The following is a 19,938-nucleotide window of genomic DNA, read 5'->3' as shown; positions in this document are numbered from 1 at the left end:
GAGAAAGAGTGAGACCAGGAGCAGGGGTATAAAACAGCATGGAGAAGTGAGTGTACAGTCAGAGCAGTGAGAAAGAGTGAGACCAGGAGCAGGGGTATAAAACAGCACAGAGAAGTGAGTGTACAGTCAGAGCAGAGAGAAAGAGCGAGACCAGGAGCAGGGGTATAAAACAGCATGGAGAAGTGAGTGCACAGTCAGAGAAGCGAGAAAGAGCGAGACCAGGAGCAGGAGTATAAAACAGCATGGAGAAGTGAGTGCACAGTCAGAGAAGCACGAAAGAGCGAGACCAGGAGCAGGGGTATAAAACAGCATGGAGAAGTGAGTGCACAGTCAGAGAAGCAAGAAAGAGAGAGACCAGGAGTGGGGGTATAAACCAGCATGGAGAAGTGAGTGTACAGTCAGAGCAGCGAGAAAGAGCGAGACCAGGAGTGGGGTACAACTATCTGCTGCCAACATCAGGAGCCAGTCAGAACCCACATTAAGAATGCAGGTTGGTGATTGCCTGGTGAGCATTTCCTTTTTATTCAAAGTAGAGAATAAACTGGTGAGTCTTTTTGTTAAAGTAAGGTTTTTTACTGCTAGTAAGGTGCATTCAATATTAATTGGATACATCAGCACTAGTATTGTTAAAGGTTAATTTAATGTCACAGGATGTAATGTCACTGGGCTAGTAATCGGAGCTAATGTTCTGGGAACATGGTTTCAATTCTCACCATGGGAGTAGGTGGAATTTAAATTCAGTTCATAAATCTGGAATATTAATCTATCCTCAGTAATAGTGACAATAAAACTACCACTAATTGTAACACTTTCACCAGGTGTTTAATACTCTGGGTATTTCGTACTATAGATGTTTAATACCCTGGGCGTTTAGCACCCTGGGAATTTAGTACCCTGGGTGTTTAGTGCTATCAGTGTTTAATACTATAGGTGTTTAGTACTCTGGATGTTTAGTACCCTGGGTGTTTAGGGTTTAATACCCTGAGTGTTTAGTGCTATAGGTGTTCAGTACTTTGGGTGTTTAGTTCTGCGGTTTCTGGCTGTTCTGTATTTTGGTTATCTCGTGCTCTGGGTATTAGCAGTATGGGTGTTCAGTACTTCACATTTCTCGTACTCTGGGTGTTAAGTACTCTGAGTGTATAATACTCCAGCTGTTTAGTACTTGGATGTTTAGTACTCTCAAAGTTTAGCATTTTAGATGTTTAGAACTATAGGTGTTTAGTATGTTGGTTGCTTAGCACCGTGGTACTTACAAATCAGGTTTAAGTTAAAGTTTATTTAGTTGTCACAAGTAAGGTTTACATTAACACTGCAGTGAAATTACTGTGAAATTCCCCTAGTTGCCACGCTCTGACGCCTAATTGGGTCAATGCATCTAACCAGCACGTCTTTCAGATTGTGGGAGGAAACCAGAACACCTGGAGGAAACCCACGCAGACACGGGGAGGACGTGCAGACTCCACACAGTGACCGAAGCCAGGAATCAAACCTGGGTCCCTGGCGCTGTGAGGCAGCAGTGCTAACACACTGTGCCACCGTGCCACCCAGGTTGTTTAGTATATTGGATGTCTTGTAGAAGAGTGAGAGATGATTTTATTGAAACAGAAGATTCTGAGGGGTATGATAGGGTAGATACTGAGAGGACATTTCTCCTCATGTGGGAATCTAGAACTGGGAGGGCACAGTTTCAAAACAAGGGGCTTCCATTTAAACAGAGATGAGGAGGAATTTGTACTCTGAGGGTAGTTTGTCTTTAGAATTCTCTTCCCCAAAGAGTTGGGTCGTTGCATACATTCATGTCTGATTTAGATAGATCTACAATGGAGTCAAAGGTTATGGGGTTACAGCAGGAAAATGGAAAGTAGCCCACAATCAGATCTGCCATGGGTCCAGAGGTTTTGTACTCCATGTTCCAACTGTTTAAATCAATAGGTCTTGAGTGTTAAATAAACTGTGTTTAAGACTCCTGTGTTTAATATCTCGAATATTGATAGTCTGGGTGTTAATACTCAGGGTATTCACCACTGCAGATGTTTAATACTCTGCATATTAAGTACTCTGGGCTATGATCCCTGGTGTGGAGATGCCGGCGTTGGACTGGGGTAAACACAGTAAGAAGTCTCACAACACCAGGTTAAAGTCCAACAGGTTTATTTGGTAGCACAAGCTGTCGCAGCGGTACTCCTTCATCAGGTGAGTGATGAAGTGAGTTCTCACCTCATGAAGGAGCAGCGCTCCAAAAGCTTGTGCTACCAAATAAACCTGTTGGACTTTAACCTGGTGTTGTGAGACTTCTTACTGTATGATCCCTGGCCTCGACCCCAGCCTGCAGGACTGAGCCTGAACCCAGCCCTGACTGCCAGACCCGCCCCCAGTCTCCCAGGCCCCGCCCCCGGACTCCCCAGGCCCCGCCCCCAGTCTCACCTGGCCCTGCCCCCAGGCCCCGCCCCGAGCTCCCAGTCCCCGCCCCGTCTCAGCAAGCCTCTCCCCGACCCCCAGGTCCCGAAAAGTCCCCCGGGCCCCGCCCCAGTCTCACGAGGCCCCGCCCCAGTCTCCTGAGGCTACGCCCCCAGTTTCAACACGCCCCGCCCCCAGTCACCAGACCCAGGCCCCCAGTCGCCTCAGAACCTGTCCCCCCAGGCCCCGCCCCCGTAACCAAGGCTCCGCCCCCCTGTCACCAGACCCAAACCCCCAAGCCAAGTCTCCTGGCCCTCTCCACATCATGACCAAGCCCCAACCCAGCTCTCCAGACTCAGCCCCGCCCGCGGAACCCAGGCTCCACCGCTCACGGTCACAAGACCCAGTCTCCAAGCCCCGTCCCCACTCTCGTCGCTTTCAAGCACCGCCCCCGCTCTTCAGGACGAGGCCCGGCCCCCGCGCTCCAAAGCCAGCACCTGACCAGACACAGGCCCCGCCCTCGGACCCCAGGCCCCGCCTCCCTGGTCCCACGGACCCGCCCCCGGTCACCAGCCAAGTCACTAAGCCCCGCCTCCGCGCTCCAGAACCAGGCGCCGCCCTTGGATCCCAGGCCCCGCCTCCCTATTCCCATGGCCCCGCCCACTCGGTCAAAAACCCAGTCAGCCCCGCCCCCAACTTCCAGCCCCGTTCCGCCCCATGTTCACAAGCCCCGCCCCCGCTCTCAAGGCCCGGCCCCGCCCTCAAAGGCCCGGCCCCGCCCTCAACCCCGACCCGCCCTCAACCCCGCCCTCGGCCCCGCCCCGCTCTGCCGCCGAGCCGAGCCGGAGCCTCCTGCCAGCTGAGGGTGAGTAACCCGGCGTCGGGGATCCGGGGCAACGTAGGCCGCAGCCTCACTCAGTGCCTCCCTCACGGGCTGCATGGGGCCGCGGCCTGGGGCAAGAAACGGGCCCGGAGTGGGGAGAGAGAGCGGGCCCGGCGGCTGACAGCCGAAACTCCAGCCGGCAGTGTGTGAAAAATAAAACATCATATAGAGAGAGCTGTGTGTAAAATAAAACATCATATACAGAAAACTGTGTGTAACACATATATATATAGAGATAGCTGTGTGTAATACAGATATAAATATACAGATAGCTGTGTGTAATACAGATATAAATATACAGATAGCTGTGTGTAATACTGATATAAATATACAGATAGCTGTGTGTAATACTGATATAAATATACAGATAGCTGTGTAATACAGATATAAATATACAGATAGCTGTGTGTAATACTGATATAAATATACAGATAGCTGTGTGTAATACTGATATCAATATAGAGATAGCTGTGTGTAATACAGATATAAATATAGAGATAGCTGTGTGTAATACTGATATCAAGAGACAGATAGCTGTGTGTAATACTGATATAAATATACAGATAGCTGTGTGTAATACAGATATAAATATACAGATAGCTGTGTGTAATACAGATATAAATATACAGATAGCTGTGTGTAATACTGATATAAATATACAGATAGCTGTGTGTAATACTGATATAAATATACAGATAGCTGTGTAATACAGATATAAATATACAGATAGCTGTGTGTAATACTGATATAAATATACAGATAGCTGTGTGTAATACTGATATCAATATAGAGATAGCTGTGTGTAATACTGATATCAAGAGACAGATAGCTGTGTGTAATACTGATATAAATATACAGATAGCTGTGTGTAATACAGATATAAATATACAGATAGCTGTGTGTAATACTGATATCAATATACAGATAGCTGTGTGTAATACAGATATAAATATACAGATAGCTGTGTAATACTGATATCAATATACAGATAGCTGTGTGTAATACTGATATAAATATACAGATAGCTGTGTGTAATACTGATATCAATATAGAGATAGCTGTGTGTAATACTGATATCAAGAGACAGATAGCTGTGTGTAATACTGATATAAATATACAGATAGCTGTGTGTAATACTGATATAAATATACAGATAGCTGTGTGTAATACTGATATCAATATACAGATAGCTGTGTGTAATACTGATATAAATATACAGATAGCTGTGTGTAATACTGATATCAATATAGAGATTGCTGTGTGTAATACTGATATAAATATACAGATAGCTGTGTGTAATACTGATATCAATATACAGATAGCTGTGTGTAATACTGATGTAAATATTGAGATAGCTGTGTGCAATACAGATATAATTATAGAGATAGCTCTGTGTAATACACATATAAATATAAAGATAGCTGTGTGTAATACTGATATAAATATAGAGATTGCTGTGTGTAATACTGATATCAATATAGAGATTGCTGTGCGTAATACTGATCTCAATTGAGAGATAGCTGTGTGTAATACTGATATCAATATAGAGATAGCTGTGTGTAATACTGATATCAATATACAGATAGCTGTGTGTAATACTGATATAAATATACAGATAGCTGTGTGTAATACTGATATAAATATACAGATAGCTGTGTGTAATACTGATATAAATATAGAGATAGCTGTGTGTAATACTGATATAAATATACAGATAGCTGTGTGTAATACAGATATAAATATAAAGATAGCTGTATGTAATACTGATATCAATATAGAGATAACTGTGTGTAATACTGATATCAATATACAGATAGCTGTGTAATACTGATATAAATATACAGATAGCTGTGTGTAATACTGATATAAATATACAGATAGCTGTGTGTAATACTGATATAAATATAGAGATAGCTGTGTGTAATACTGATATAAATATACAGATAGCTGTGTGTAATACTGATATAAATATACAGATAGCTGTGTGTAATACTGATATAAATATAGAGATAGCTGTGTGTAATACTGATATAAATATACAGATAGCTGTGTGTAATACTGATATAAATATACAAATAGCTGTGTGTAATACTGATATAAATCTACAGATAGCTGTGTGGAATACTGATATAAATATAGAGATAGCTGTGTGTAATACTGATATCAATATACAGATAGCTGTGTGTAATACTGATATCAACATACAGATAGCTGTGTGTAATACAGATATAAATATACAGATAGCTGTGTGGAATACAGCTATAAATATAGAGATAGCTGTGTGTAATACAGATATAAATATACTGATAGCTGTGTGGAATACAGATATAAATATAGAGATAGCTGTGTGTAATACAGATATAATATAGAGATAGCTGTGTGTAATACTGATATCAATATACAGATAACTGTGTGTAATAAAGATATAAATATACAGATAGCTGTGTGTAATACTGATATAAATATAGAGATAGCTGTGTGTAATACAGATATAAATATAGAGATAGCTGTGTGTAATACAGATATAAATATACAGATAGCTGTGTGTAACACAGATATAAATATAGAGATAGCTGTGTGTAATACAGATATAAATATAGAGATAGCTGTGTGTAATACAGATGTAAATATAGAGATAGCTGTGTGTAATACAGATATAAATATAGAGATAGCTGTGTGGAATACAGATATAAATATAGAGATAGCTGTGTGGAATACTGATATAAATATACAGATAGCTGTGTGTAATACAGATATAAATATACAGATAGCTGTGTGTAATACAGATATAAATGTAGAGATAGCTGTGTGTAATACTGATATAAATGTAGAGATAGCTGTGTGTAATACAGATATAAATATACAGATAGCTGTGTGGAATACAGATATAAATATACAGATAGCTGTGTGTAATACTGATATCAATATACAGATAGCTGTGTGTAATACTGATATAAATACACAGATAGCTGTGTGTAATACTGATATCAATATACAGATCGCTGTGTATAATACTGACATCAATATACAGATAGCTGTGTGTAATACAGGTATAAATATAGAGATAGCTGTGTGTAATACTGATATAAATATAGAGATAGCTGTGTGTAATACAGATACAAATATACAGATAGCTGTGTGGAATACAGATATAAATATGCAGATAGCTGTGTGTAATACTGATATCAATATAGAGATCGCTGTGTGTAATACTGATATCAATATACAGATAGCTGTGTGTAATACAGGTATAAATATACAGATAGCTGTGTGGAATACAGCTATTAATATAGAGATAGCTGTGTGTAATACTGATATCAATATACAGATAGCTGTGTGTCATACAGATATAAATATAGAGATAGCTGTGTGTAATACAGATATAAATATAGAGATAGCTGTGTGTAATACAGATACAAATATAGAGATAGCTGTGTGTAATACAGATACAAATATAGAGATAGCTGTGTGTAATACTGATATCAATATACAGATAGCTGTGTGTAATACAGATATAAATATAGAGATAGCTGTGTGTAATACTGATATCAATATACAGATAGCTGCGTGGAATACAGATATAAATACACAGATAGCTGTGTGGAATACAGCTATCAATATAGAGATAGCTGTGTGTAATACAGATATAAATATACTGATAGCTGTGTGTAATACAAATATAAATATAGAGATAGCTGTGTGTAATACAGATATAAATAGAGAGATAGCTGTGTGTAATACTGATATAAATATAGAGATAGCTGTGTGGAATACAGATATAATTATAGAGAAAGCTGTGTGTAATACAGATATAAATATAGAGATAGCTGTGTGTAATACTGATATAACTATAGAGATAGCTGTGCGTAATACTGATATCAATATAGAGATAGCTGTGTGGAATACAGATATAAATATAGAGATAGCTGTGTGGAATACAGATATAAATATACAGATAGCTGTGTGTAATACAGATATAAATATAGAGATAGCTGTGTGTAATACAGATATAAATATACAGATAGCTGTGTGTAATACAGATATAAATATGCAGATACCTGTGTGGAATACAGATATAAATATAGAGATAGCTGTGTGTAATACTGATATAAATATAGAGATAGCTGTGTGTAATACAGATATAAATATACAGATCGCTGTGTGTAATACAGATATAAATATAGAGATAGCTGTGTGGAATACAGATATAAATATAGAGATAGCTGTGTGTAATACAGATATAAATATAGAGATAGCTGTGTGTAATACAGATATAAATATAGAGATAGCTGTGTGTAATACTGATATAAATATAGAGATAGCTGTGTGTAATACAGATATAAATATATAGATAGCTGTGTGTAATACTGATATCAATATACAGATAGCTGTGTGTAATACAGATATAAATATAGAGATAGCTGTGTGTAATACTGATATCAATATAGAGATAGCTGTGTGTAATACAGATATAAATATACAGATCGCTGTGTGTAATACAGATATAAATATAGAGATAGCTGTGTGGAATACAGATATAAATATAGAGATAGCTGTGTGTAATACAGATATAAATATAGAGATAGCTGTGTGTAATACAGATATAAATATAGAGATAGCTGTGTGTAATACTGATATAAATATAGAGATAGCTGTGTGTAATACAGATATAAATATAGAGATAGCTGTGTGTAATACTGATATCAATATACAGATAGCTGTGTGGAATACAGATATAAATATACAGATAGCTGTGTGGAATACAGCTATTAATATAGAGATAGCTGTGTGTAATACAGATATAAATATACTGATAGCTGTGTGTAATACAGATATAAATATAGAGATAGCTGTGTGTAATACAGTTATAAATAGAGAGATAGCTGTGTGTAATACTGATATAAATAGAGAGATAGCTGTGTGGGATACAGATATAAATATAGAGATAGCTGTGTGGAATACAGATATAAATATACAGAGAGCTGTGTGGAATACAGATATAAATATACAGATAGCTGTGTGTAATACATATATAAATATAGTGATAGCTGTGTGTAATACTGATATCAATATACAGATAGCTGTGTGTAATACAGATATAAATATACAGATAGCTGTGTGTAATACTGATATAAATATAGGAATAGCTGTGTGTAATACTGATATCAAGATACAAAAAGCTGTGTGCAATACAGATCTCAATATAGAGATAGCTGTGTTTAATACAGATACAAATATAGAGATAGCTGTGCGTAATACTGATATCAATATACAGATAGCTGTGTGTAATACAGATGTAAATGTAGAGATAGCTGTGTGTAATACAGATATAAATATAGAGCTCGCTGTGTGTAATACTGATATCAATATACAGATAGCTGTGTGTAATACAGATATAAATATAGAGATAGCTGTGTGTAATACTGATATCAATATACAGATAGCTGTGTGGAATACAGATATAAATATACAGATCGCTGTGTGGAATACAGCTATTAATATAGAGATAGCTGTGTGTAATACAGATATAAATATACTGATAGCTGTGTGTAATACAGATATAAATATAGAGATAGCTGTGTGTAATACAGTTATAAATAGAGAGATAGCTGTGTGTAATACTGATATAAATATAGAGATAGCTGTGTGGAATACAGATATAAATATAGAGATAGCTGTGTGGAATACAGATATAAATATAGAGATAGCTGTGTGTAATACAGATATAAATATAGAGATAGCTGTGTGTAATAATGATATAACTATAGAGATAGCTGTGCGTAATACTGATATCAATATAGAGATAGCTCTGTGGAATACAGATATAAATATAGAGATAGCTGTGTGGAATACAGATTTAAATATAGAGATAGCTGTGTGTAATACAGATATAAATATACAGATAGCTGTGTGTAATACAGATATAAATATACAGATAGCTGTGTGTAATACAGATATAAATATACAGATACCTGTGTGGAATACAGATATAAATATAGAGGTGGCTGTGTGTAATACTGATATAAATATAGAGATAGCTGTGTGTGATACAGATATAAATATAGAGATAGCTGTGTGTAATACAGATATAAATATAGAGATAGCTGTGTGGAATACAGATATAAATATAGAGATAGCTGTGTGTAATACAGATATAAATATAGAGATAGCTGTGTGTAATACAGATATAAATATCGAGATAGCTGTGTGGAATACAGATATAAATATAGAGATAGCTGTGTGGAATGCAGATATAAATATACAGAGAGCTGTGTGGAATACAGATATAAATATACAGATCGCTGTGTGTAATACAGATATAAATATAGAAAATGATGTGTGTAATACAGATATAAATATACAGATAGCTGTGTGTAATACAGATATAAATATAGAGATAGCTGTGTGTAATACAGATATAAATATAGAAAATGATGTGTGTAATACAGATATAAATATACAGATAGCTGTGTGTAATACAGTTATAAATAGAGAGATAGCTGTGTGTAATACTGATATAAATATAGAGATAGCTCTGTGGAATACAGATATAAATATAGAGATAGCTGTGTGGAATACAGATATAAATATAGAGATAGCAGTGTGTAATACAGATATAAATATAAAGATAGCTGTGTGTAATAATGATATAACTATAGAGATAGCTGTGCGTAATACTGATATCAATATAGAGATAGCTGTGTGGAATACAGATATAAATACAGAGATAGCTGTGTGGAATACAGATATAAATATAGAGATAGCTGTGTGTAATACAGATATAAATATACAGATAGCTGTGTGTAATACAGATATAAATATACAGATACCTGTGTGGAATACAGATATAAATATAGAGGTGGCTGTGTGTAATACAGATATAAATATAGAGATAGCTGTGTGTAATACAGATATAAATATACAGATAGCTGTGTGTAATACTGATATAAATATAGAGATAGCTGTGTGTAATACAGATATAAATATAGAGATAGCTGTGTGTAATACAGATATAAATATACAAATACCTGTGTGGAATACAGATATAAATATACAGGTAGCTGTGTGTGATACAGATATAAATATAGAGATAGCTGTGTGTAATACAGATATAAATATAGAGATAGCTGTGTGGAATACAGATATAAATATAGAGATAGCTCTGTGGAATACAGATATAAATATAGAGATAGCTGTGTGTAATACAGATATAAATATCGAGATAGCTGTGTGTAATACTGATATAAATATAGAGATAGCTGTGTGGAATACAGATATAAATATAGAGATAGCTGTGTGGAATACAGATATAAATATAGAGATAGCTGTTTGTAATACAGATATAATTATAGAGATAGCTGTGTGTAATACAGATATAAATATAGAGATAGCTGTGTGTAATACAGGTATAAATATCGAGATAGCTGTGTGGAATACAGATATAAATATAGAGATAGCTGTGTGGAATACAGATATAAATATACAGAGAGCTGTGTGGAATACAGATATAAATATACAGATAGCTGTGTGTAATACAGATATAAATATAGAAAATGATGTGTGTAATACAGATATAAATATACAGATAGCTGTGTGTAATACAGATATAAATATAGAGATAGCTGTGTGTAATACAGATATAAATATACAGATAGCTGTGTGTAATACAGATATAAATATACAGATAGCTGTGTGTAATACAGATGTAAATATACAGATAGCTGTGTGTAATACAGATATAAATATACAGATAGCTGTGTGTAATACAGATATAAATATAGAGATAGCTGTGTGGAACACAGATATAAATATACAGATAGCTGTGTGTAATACTGATATCAATATAGAGCTCGCTGTGTGGAATACTGATATCAATATACAGATAGCTGTGTGTAATACAGATATCAATATACAGATAGCTGTGTGTAATACAGATATAAATATAGAGATAGCTGTGTGTAATACTGATATCAATATACAGATAGCTGTGTGGAATACAGATATAAATATACAGATAGCTGTGTGGAATGCAGCTATAAATATAGAGATAGCTGTGTGTAATTCAGATATAAATATACTGATAGCTGTGTGTAATACAGATATAAATATAGAGATAGCTGTGTGTAATACAGTTATAAATAGAGAGATAGCTGTGTGTAATACTGATATAAATATAGAGATAGCTGTGTGGAATACAGATATAAATATAGAGATAGCTGTGTGGAATACAGATATAAATATAGAGATAGCTGTGTGTAATACAGATATAAATATAGAGATAGCTGTGTGTAATAATGATATAACTATAGAGATAGCTGTGCGTAATACTGATATCAATATAGAGATAGCTGTGTGGAATACAGATATAAATATAGAGATAGCTGTGTGGAATACAGATATAAATATACTGATAGCTGTGTGGAATACAGATATAAATATAGAGATAGCTGTGTGTAATACAGATATAATATAGAGATAGCTGTGTGTAATACTGATATCAATATACAGATAACTGTGTGTAATAAAGATATAAATATACAGATAGCTGTGTGTAATACTGATATAAATATAGAGATAGCTGTGTGTAATACAGATATAAATATAGAGATAGCTGTGTGTAATACAGATATAAATATACAGATAGCTGTGTGTAACACAGATATAAATATAGAGATAGCTGTGTGTAATACAGATATAAATATAGAGATAGCTGTGTGTAATACAGATGTAAATATAGAGATAGCTGTGTGTAATACAGATATAAATATAGAGATAGCTGTGTGGAATACAGATATAAATATAGAGATAGCTGTGTGTAATACTGATATAAATATACAGATAGCTGTGTGTAATACAGATATAAATATACAGATAGCTGTGTGTAATACAGATATAAATGTAGAGATAGCTGTGTGTAATACTGATATAAATGTAGAGATAGCTGTGTGTAATACAGATATAAATATACAGATAGCTGTGTGGAATACAGATATAAATATACAGATAGCTGTGTGTAATACTGATATCAATATACAGATAGCTGTGTGTAATACTGATATAAATATACAGATAGCTGTGTGTAATACTGATATCAATATACAGATCGCTGTGTATAATACTGACATCAATATACAGATAGCTGTGTGTAATACAGGTATAAATATAGAGATAGCTGTGTGTAATACTGATATAAATATAGAGATAGCTGTGTGTAATACAGATACAAATATACAGATAGCTGTGTGGAATACAGATATAAATATGCAGATAGCTGTGTGTAATACTGATATCAATATAGAGATCGCTGTGTGTAATACTGATATCAATATACAGATAGCTGTGTGTAATACAGGTATAAATATACAGATAGCTGTGTGGAATACAGCTATTAATATAGAGATAGCTGTGTGTAATACTGATATCAATATACAGATAGCTGTGTGTCATACAGATATAAATATAGAGATAGCTGTGTGTAATACAGATATAAATATAGAGATAGCTGTGTGTAATACAGATACAAATATAGAGATAGCTGTGTGTAATACAGATACAAATATAGAGATAGCTGTGTGTAATACTGATATCAATATACAGATAGCTGTGTGTAATACAGATATAAATATAGAGATAGCTGTGTGTAATACTGATATCAATATACAGATAGCTGCGTGGAATACAGATATAAATACACAGATAGCTGTGTGGAATACAGCTATCAATATAGAGATAGCTGTGTGTAATACAGATATAAATATACTGATAGCTGTGTGTAATACAAATATAAATATAGAGATAGCTGTGTGTAATACAGATATAAATAGAGAGATAGCTGTGTGTAATACTGATATAAATATAGAGATAGCTGTGTGGAATACAGATATAATTATAGAGAAAGCTGTGTGTAATACAGATATAAATATAGAGATAGCTGTGTGTAATACTGATATAACTATAGAGATAGCTGTGCGTAATACTGATATCAATATAGAGATAGCTGTGTGGAATACAGATATAAATATAGAGATAGCTGTGTGGAATACAGATATAAATATACAGATAGCTGTGTGTAATACAGATATAAATATAGAGATAGCTGTGTGTAATACAGATATAAATATACAGATAGCTGTGTGTAATACAGATATAAATATGCAGATACCTGTGTGGAATACAGATATAAATATAGAGATAGCTGTGTGTAATACTGATATAAATATAGAGATAGCTGTGTGTAATACAGATATAAATATACAGATCGCTGTGTGTAATACAGATATAAATATAGAGATAGCTGTGTGGAATACAGATATAAATATAGAGATAGCTGTGTGTAATACAGATATAAATATAGAGATAGCTGTGTGTAATACAGATATAAATATAGAGATAGCTGTGTGTAATACTGATATAAATATAGAGATAGCTGTGTGTAATACAGATATAAATATATAGATAGCTGTGTGTAATACTGATATCAATATACAGATAGCTGTGTGTAATACAGATATAAATATAGAGATAGCTGTGTGTAATACTGATATCAATATAGAGATAGCTGTGTGTAATACAGATATAAATATATAGATAGCTGTGTGTAATACTGATATCAATATACAGCTAGCTGTGTGTAATACTGATATCAATATACAGATAGCTGTGTGTAATACTGATATCAATATACAGATAGCTGTCTGTAATACAGGTATCAATATACAGATAGCTGTGTGGAATACAGCTATAAATATAGAAATAGCTGTGTGTAATACTGATATCAATATACAGATAGCTGTGTGTAATACAGATATAAATATAGAGATAGCTGTGTGTAATACTGATATCAATATACAGATAGCTGTGTGGAATACAGATATAAATATACAGATAGCTGTGTGGAATACAGCTATTAATATAGAGATAGCTGTGTGTAATACAGATATAAATATACTGATAGCTGTGTGTAATACAGATATAAATATAGAGATAGCTGTGTGTAATACAGTTATAAATAGAGAGATAGCTGTGTGTAATACTGATATAAATAGAGAGATAGCTGTGTGGGATACAGATATAAATATAGAGATAGCTGTGTGGAATACAGATATAAATATACAGAGAGCTGTGTGGAATACAGATATAAATATACAGATAGCTGTGTGTAATACATATATAAATATAGTGATAGCTGTGTGTAATACTGATATCAATATACAGATAGCTGTGTGTAATACAGATATAAATATACAGATAGCTGTGTGTAATACTGATATAAATATAGGAATAGCTGTGTGTAATACTGATATCAAGATACAAAAAGCTGTGTGCAATACAGATCTCAATATAGAGATAGCTGTGTTTAATACAGATACAAATATAGAGATAGCTGTGCGTAATACTGATATCAATATACAGATAGCTGTGTGTAATACAGATGTAAATGTAGAGATAGCTGTGTGTAATACAGATATAAATATAGAGCTCGCTGTGTGTAATACTGATATCAATATACAGATAGCTGTGTGTAATACAGATATAAATATAGAGATAGCTGTGTGTAATACTGATATCAATATACAGATAGCTGTGTGGAATACAGATATAAATATACAGATAGCTGTGTGGAATACAGCTATTAATATAGAGATAGCTGTGTGTAATACAGATATAAATATACTGATAGCTGTGTGTAATACAGATATAAATATAGAGATAGCTGTGTGTAATACAGTTATAAATAGAGAGATAGCTGTGTGTAATACTGATATAAATATAGAGATAGCTGTGTGGAATACAGATATAAATATAGAGATAGCTGTGTGGAATACAGATATAAATATAGAGATAGCTGTGTGTAATACAGATATAAATATAGAGATAGCTGTGTGTAATAATGATATAACTATAGAGATAGCTGTGCGTAATACTGATATCAATATAGAGATAGCTCTGTGGAATACAGATATAAATATAGAGATAGCTGTGTGGAATACAGATTTAAATATAGAGATAGCTGTGTGTAATACAGATATAAATATACAGATAGCTGTGTGTAATACAGATATAAATATACAGATAGCTGTGTGTAATACAGATATAAATATACAGATACCTGTGTGGAATACAGATATAAATATAGAGGTGGCTGTGTGTAATACTGATATAAATATAGAGATAGCTGTGTGTGATACAGATATAAATATAGAGATAGCTGTGTGTAATACAGATATAAATATAGAGATAGCTGTGTGGAATACAGATATAAATATAGAGATAGCTGTGTGTAATACAGATATAAATATAGAGATAGCTGTGTGTAATACAGATATAAATATCGAGATAGCTGTGTGGAATACAGATATAAATATAGAGATAGCTGTGTGGAATGCAGATATAAATATACAGAGAGCTGTGTGGAATACAGATATAAATATACAGATCGCTGTGTGTAATACAGATATAAATATAGAAAATGATGTGTGTAATACAGATATAAATATACAGATAGCTGTGTGTAATACAGATATAAATATAGAGATAGCTGTGTGTAATACAGATATAAATATAGAAAATGATGTGTGTAATACAGATATAAATATACAGATAGCTGTGTGTAATACAGTTATAAATAGAGAGATAGCTGTGTGTAATACTGATATAAATATAGAGATAGCTGTGTGGAATACAGATATAAATATAGAGATAGCTGTGTGGAATACAGATATAAATATAGAGATAGCAGTGTGTAATACAGATATAAATATAAAGATAGCTGTGTGTAATAATGATATAACTATAGAGATAGCTGTGCGTAATACTGATATCAATATAGAGATAGCTGTGTGGAATACAGATATAAATACAGAGATAGCTGTGTGGAATACAGATATAAATATAGAGATAGCTGTGTGTAATACAGATATAAATATACAGATAGCTGTGTGTAATACAGATATAAATATACAGATACCTGTGTGGAATACAGATATAAATATAGAGGTGGCTGTGTGTAATACAGATATAAATATAGAGATAGCTGTGTGTAATACAGATATAAATATACAGATAGCTGTGTGTAATACTGATATAAATATAGAGATAGCTGTGTGTAATACAGATATAAATATAGAGATAGCTGTGTGTAATACAGATATAAATATACAAATACCTGTGTGGAATACAGATATAAATATACAGGTAGCTGTGTGTGATACAGATATAAATATAGAGATAGCTGTGTGTAATACAGATATAAATATAGAGATAGCTGTGTGGAATACAGATATAAATATAGAGATAGCTCTGTGGAATACAGATATAAATATAGAGATAGCTGTGTGTAATACAGATATAAATATCGAGATAGCTGTGTGTAATACTGATATAAATATAGAGATAGCTGTGTGGAATACATATATAAATATAGAGATAGCTGTGTGGAATACAGATATAAATATAGAGATAGCTGTTTGTAATACAGATATAATTATAGAGATAGCTGTGTGTAATACAGATATAAATATAGAGATAGCTGTGTGTAATACAGGTATAAATATCGAGATAGCTGTGTGGAATACAGATATAAATATAGAGATAGCTGTGTGGAATACAGATATAAATATACAGAGAGCTGTGTGGAATACAGATATAAATATACAGATAGCTGTGTGTAATACAGATATAAATATAGAAAATGATGTGTGTAATACAGATATAAATATACAGATAGCTGTGTGTAATACAGATATAAATATAGAGATAGCTGTGTGTAATACAGATATAAATATACAGATAGCTGTGTGTAATACAGATATAAATATACAGATAGCTGTGTGTAATACAGATGTAAATATACAGATAGCTGTGTGTAATACAGATATAAATATACAGATAGCTGTGTGTAATACAGATATAAATATAGAGATAGCTGTGTGGAACACAGATATAAATATACAGATAGCTGTGTGTAATACTGATATCAATATAGAGCTCGCTGTGTGGAATACTGATATCAATATACAGATAGCTGTGTGTAATACAGATATAAATATAGAGATAGCTGTGTGTAATACTGATATCAATATACAGATAGCTGTGTGGAATACAGATATAAATATACAGATAGCTGTGTGGAATACAGCTATAAATATAGAGATAGCTGTGTGTAATTCAGATATAAATATACTGATAGCTGTGTGTAATACAGATATAAATATAGAGATAGCTGTGTGTAATACAGTTATAAATAGAGAGATAGCTGTGTGTAATACTGATATAAATATAGAGATAGCTGTGTGGAATACAGATATAAATATAGAGATAGCTGTGTGGAATACAGATATAAATATAGAGATAGCTGTGTGTAATACAGATATAAATATAGAGATAGCTGTGTGTAATAATGATATAACTATAGAGATAGCTGTGCGTAATACTGATATCAATATAGAGATAGCTGTGTGGAATACAGATATAAATATAGAGATAGCTGTGTGGAATACAGATATAAATATAGAGATAGCTGTGTGTAATACAGATATAAATATACAGATAGCTGTGTGTAATACAGATATAAATATACAGATAGCTGTGTGTAATACAGATATAAATATAGAGGTGGCTGTGTGTAATACTGATATAAATGTAGAGATAGCTGTGTGTGATACAGATATAAATATAGAGATAGCTGTGTGTAATACAGATATAAATATAGAAAATGATGTGTGTAATACAGATATAAATATACAGATAGCTGTGTGTAATACAGATATAAATATAGAGATAGCTGTGTGTAATACAGATATAAATATAGAAAATGATGTGTGTAATACAGATATAAATGTACAGATAGCTGTGTGTAATACAGTTATAAATAGAGAGATAGCTGTGTGTAATACTGATATAAATATAGAGATAGCTGTGTGGAATACAGATATAAATATAGAGATAGCTGTGTGGAATACAGATATAAATATACAGATAGCTGTGTGTAATACAGATATAAATATACAGATAGCTGTGTGTAATACAGATATAAATATACAGATAGCTGTGTGGAATACAGATATAAATATAGAGATAGCTGTGTGGAATACAGATATAAATATAGAGATAGCTGTGTGGAATACAGATATAAATATAGAGATAGCTGTGTGTAATAATGATATAACTATAGAGATAGCTGTGCGTAATACTGATATCAATATAGAGATAGCTGTGTGGAATACAGATATAAATATAGAGATAGCTGTGTGTAATACAGATATAAATATACAGATAGCTGTGTGTAATACAGATATAAATATACAGATAGCTGTGTGTAATACAGATATAAATATACAGATACCTGTGTGGAATACAGATATAAATATAGAGATAGCTGTGTGTAATACAGATATAAATATACAGATAGCTGTGTGTAATACAGATATAAATATACAGATACCTGTGTGGAATACAGATATAAATATAGAGATAGCTGTGTGTAATACAGATATAAATATAGAGATAGCTGTGTGTAATACAGATATAAATATAGAGATAGCTGTGTGGAATACAGATATAAATATAGAGATAGCTGTGTGGAATACAGATATAAATATAGAGATAGCTGTGTGTAATACAGATATAAATATAGAGATAGCTGTGTGTAATACAGATATAAATATAGAGATAGCTGTGTGTAATACAGATATAAATATAGAGATAGCTGTGTGTAATACAGATATAAATATCGAGATAGCTGTGTGGAATACAGATATAAATATAGAGATAGCTGTGTGGAATACAGATATAAATATACAGAGAGCTGTGTGGAATACAGATGTAAATATACAGATAGCTGTGTGTAATACAGATATAAATATAGAAAATGATGTGTGTAATACAGGTATAAATATACAGATAGCTGTGTGTAATACAGATGTAAATATACAGATAGCTGTGTGTAATACAGATATAAATATAGAGATAGCTGTGTGTAATACAGATATAAATATACAGATAGCTGTGTGTAATACAGATATAAATATACAGATAGCTGTGTGTAATACAGATATAAATATACAGATAGCTGTGTGTAATACAGATATAAATATACAGATAGCTGTGTGTAATACAGATATAAATATACAGATAGCTGTGTGTAATACAGATGTAAATATACAGATAGCTGTGTGTAATACAGATATAAATATACAGATAGCTGTGTGTAATACAGATATAAATATAGAGATAGCTGTGTGGAACACAGATATAAATATACAGATAGCTGTGTGTTATACTGATATCAATATACAGAAAGCTGTGTGCAATACAGATATAAATATAGAGATAGCTGTGTGGAATACAGATATAAATATAGAGATAGCTGTGTGTAATCCAGATATAAATATAGAGATTGCTGTGTGTAATACAGATATAAATATGGAGATAGCTGTGTGTAATGCAGATATAAATATACAGAGAGCTGTGTATAATACAGATGTAAATATAGAGATAGCTGTTTGTAATACTGATATAAATATAGGGATAGCTGTGTGTCATACTGATGTAAATATAGTGATAGTTGTGTGTAATACTGATATAAATATAGGGATAGCTGTGTGTAATACTGATATAAATATAGAGATTGCTGTGTGTAATACTGATATCAGTATACA

General features: G+C 33.3%; 1 protein-coding gene across 1 annotated transcript in view; it reads left to right on the top strand.

The window, feature by feature from the left end:
* Positions 1-3,199: 3,199 nt before the first annotated feature.
* Positions 3,200-19,938, top strand: part of LOC144497644 (uncharacterized) — a 169,006-nt gene continuing 152,267 nt past the window's right edge. The window contains exon 1 of the mRNA XM_078219086.1: positions 3,200-3,262. The gene's annotated coding sequence lies outside the window, so the exon portion shown is untranslated. The remainder of the gene's footprint in view (positions 3,263-19,938) is intronic.

The sequence above is a fragment of the Mustelus asterias genome, chromosome 8 (genome assembly GCF_964213995.1).
Source record: "Mustelus asterias chromosome 8, sMusAst1.hap1.1, whole genome shotgun sequence".
NCBI classification, from domain to species: domain Eukaryota; kingdom Metazoa; phylum Chordata; class Chondrichthyes; order Carcharhiniformes; family Triakidae; genus Mustelus; species Mustelus asterias.
The sequence above is the reverse complement of the archived record's forward strand: the minus strand, read 5'-3'. Positions and strand labels throughout refer to the sequence as shown.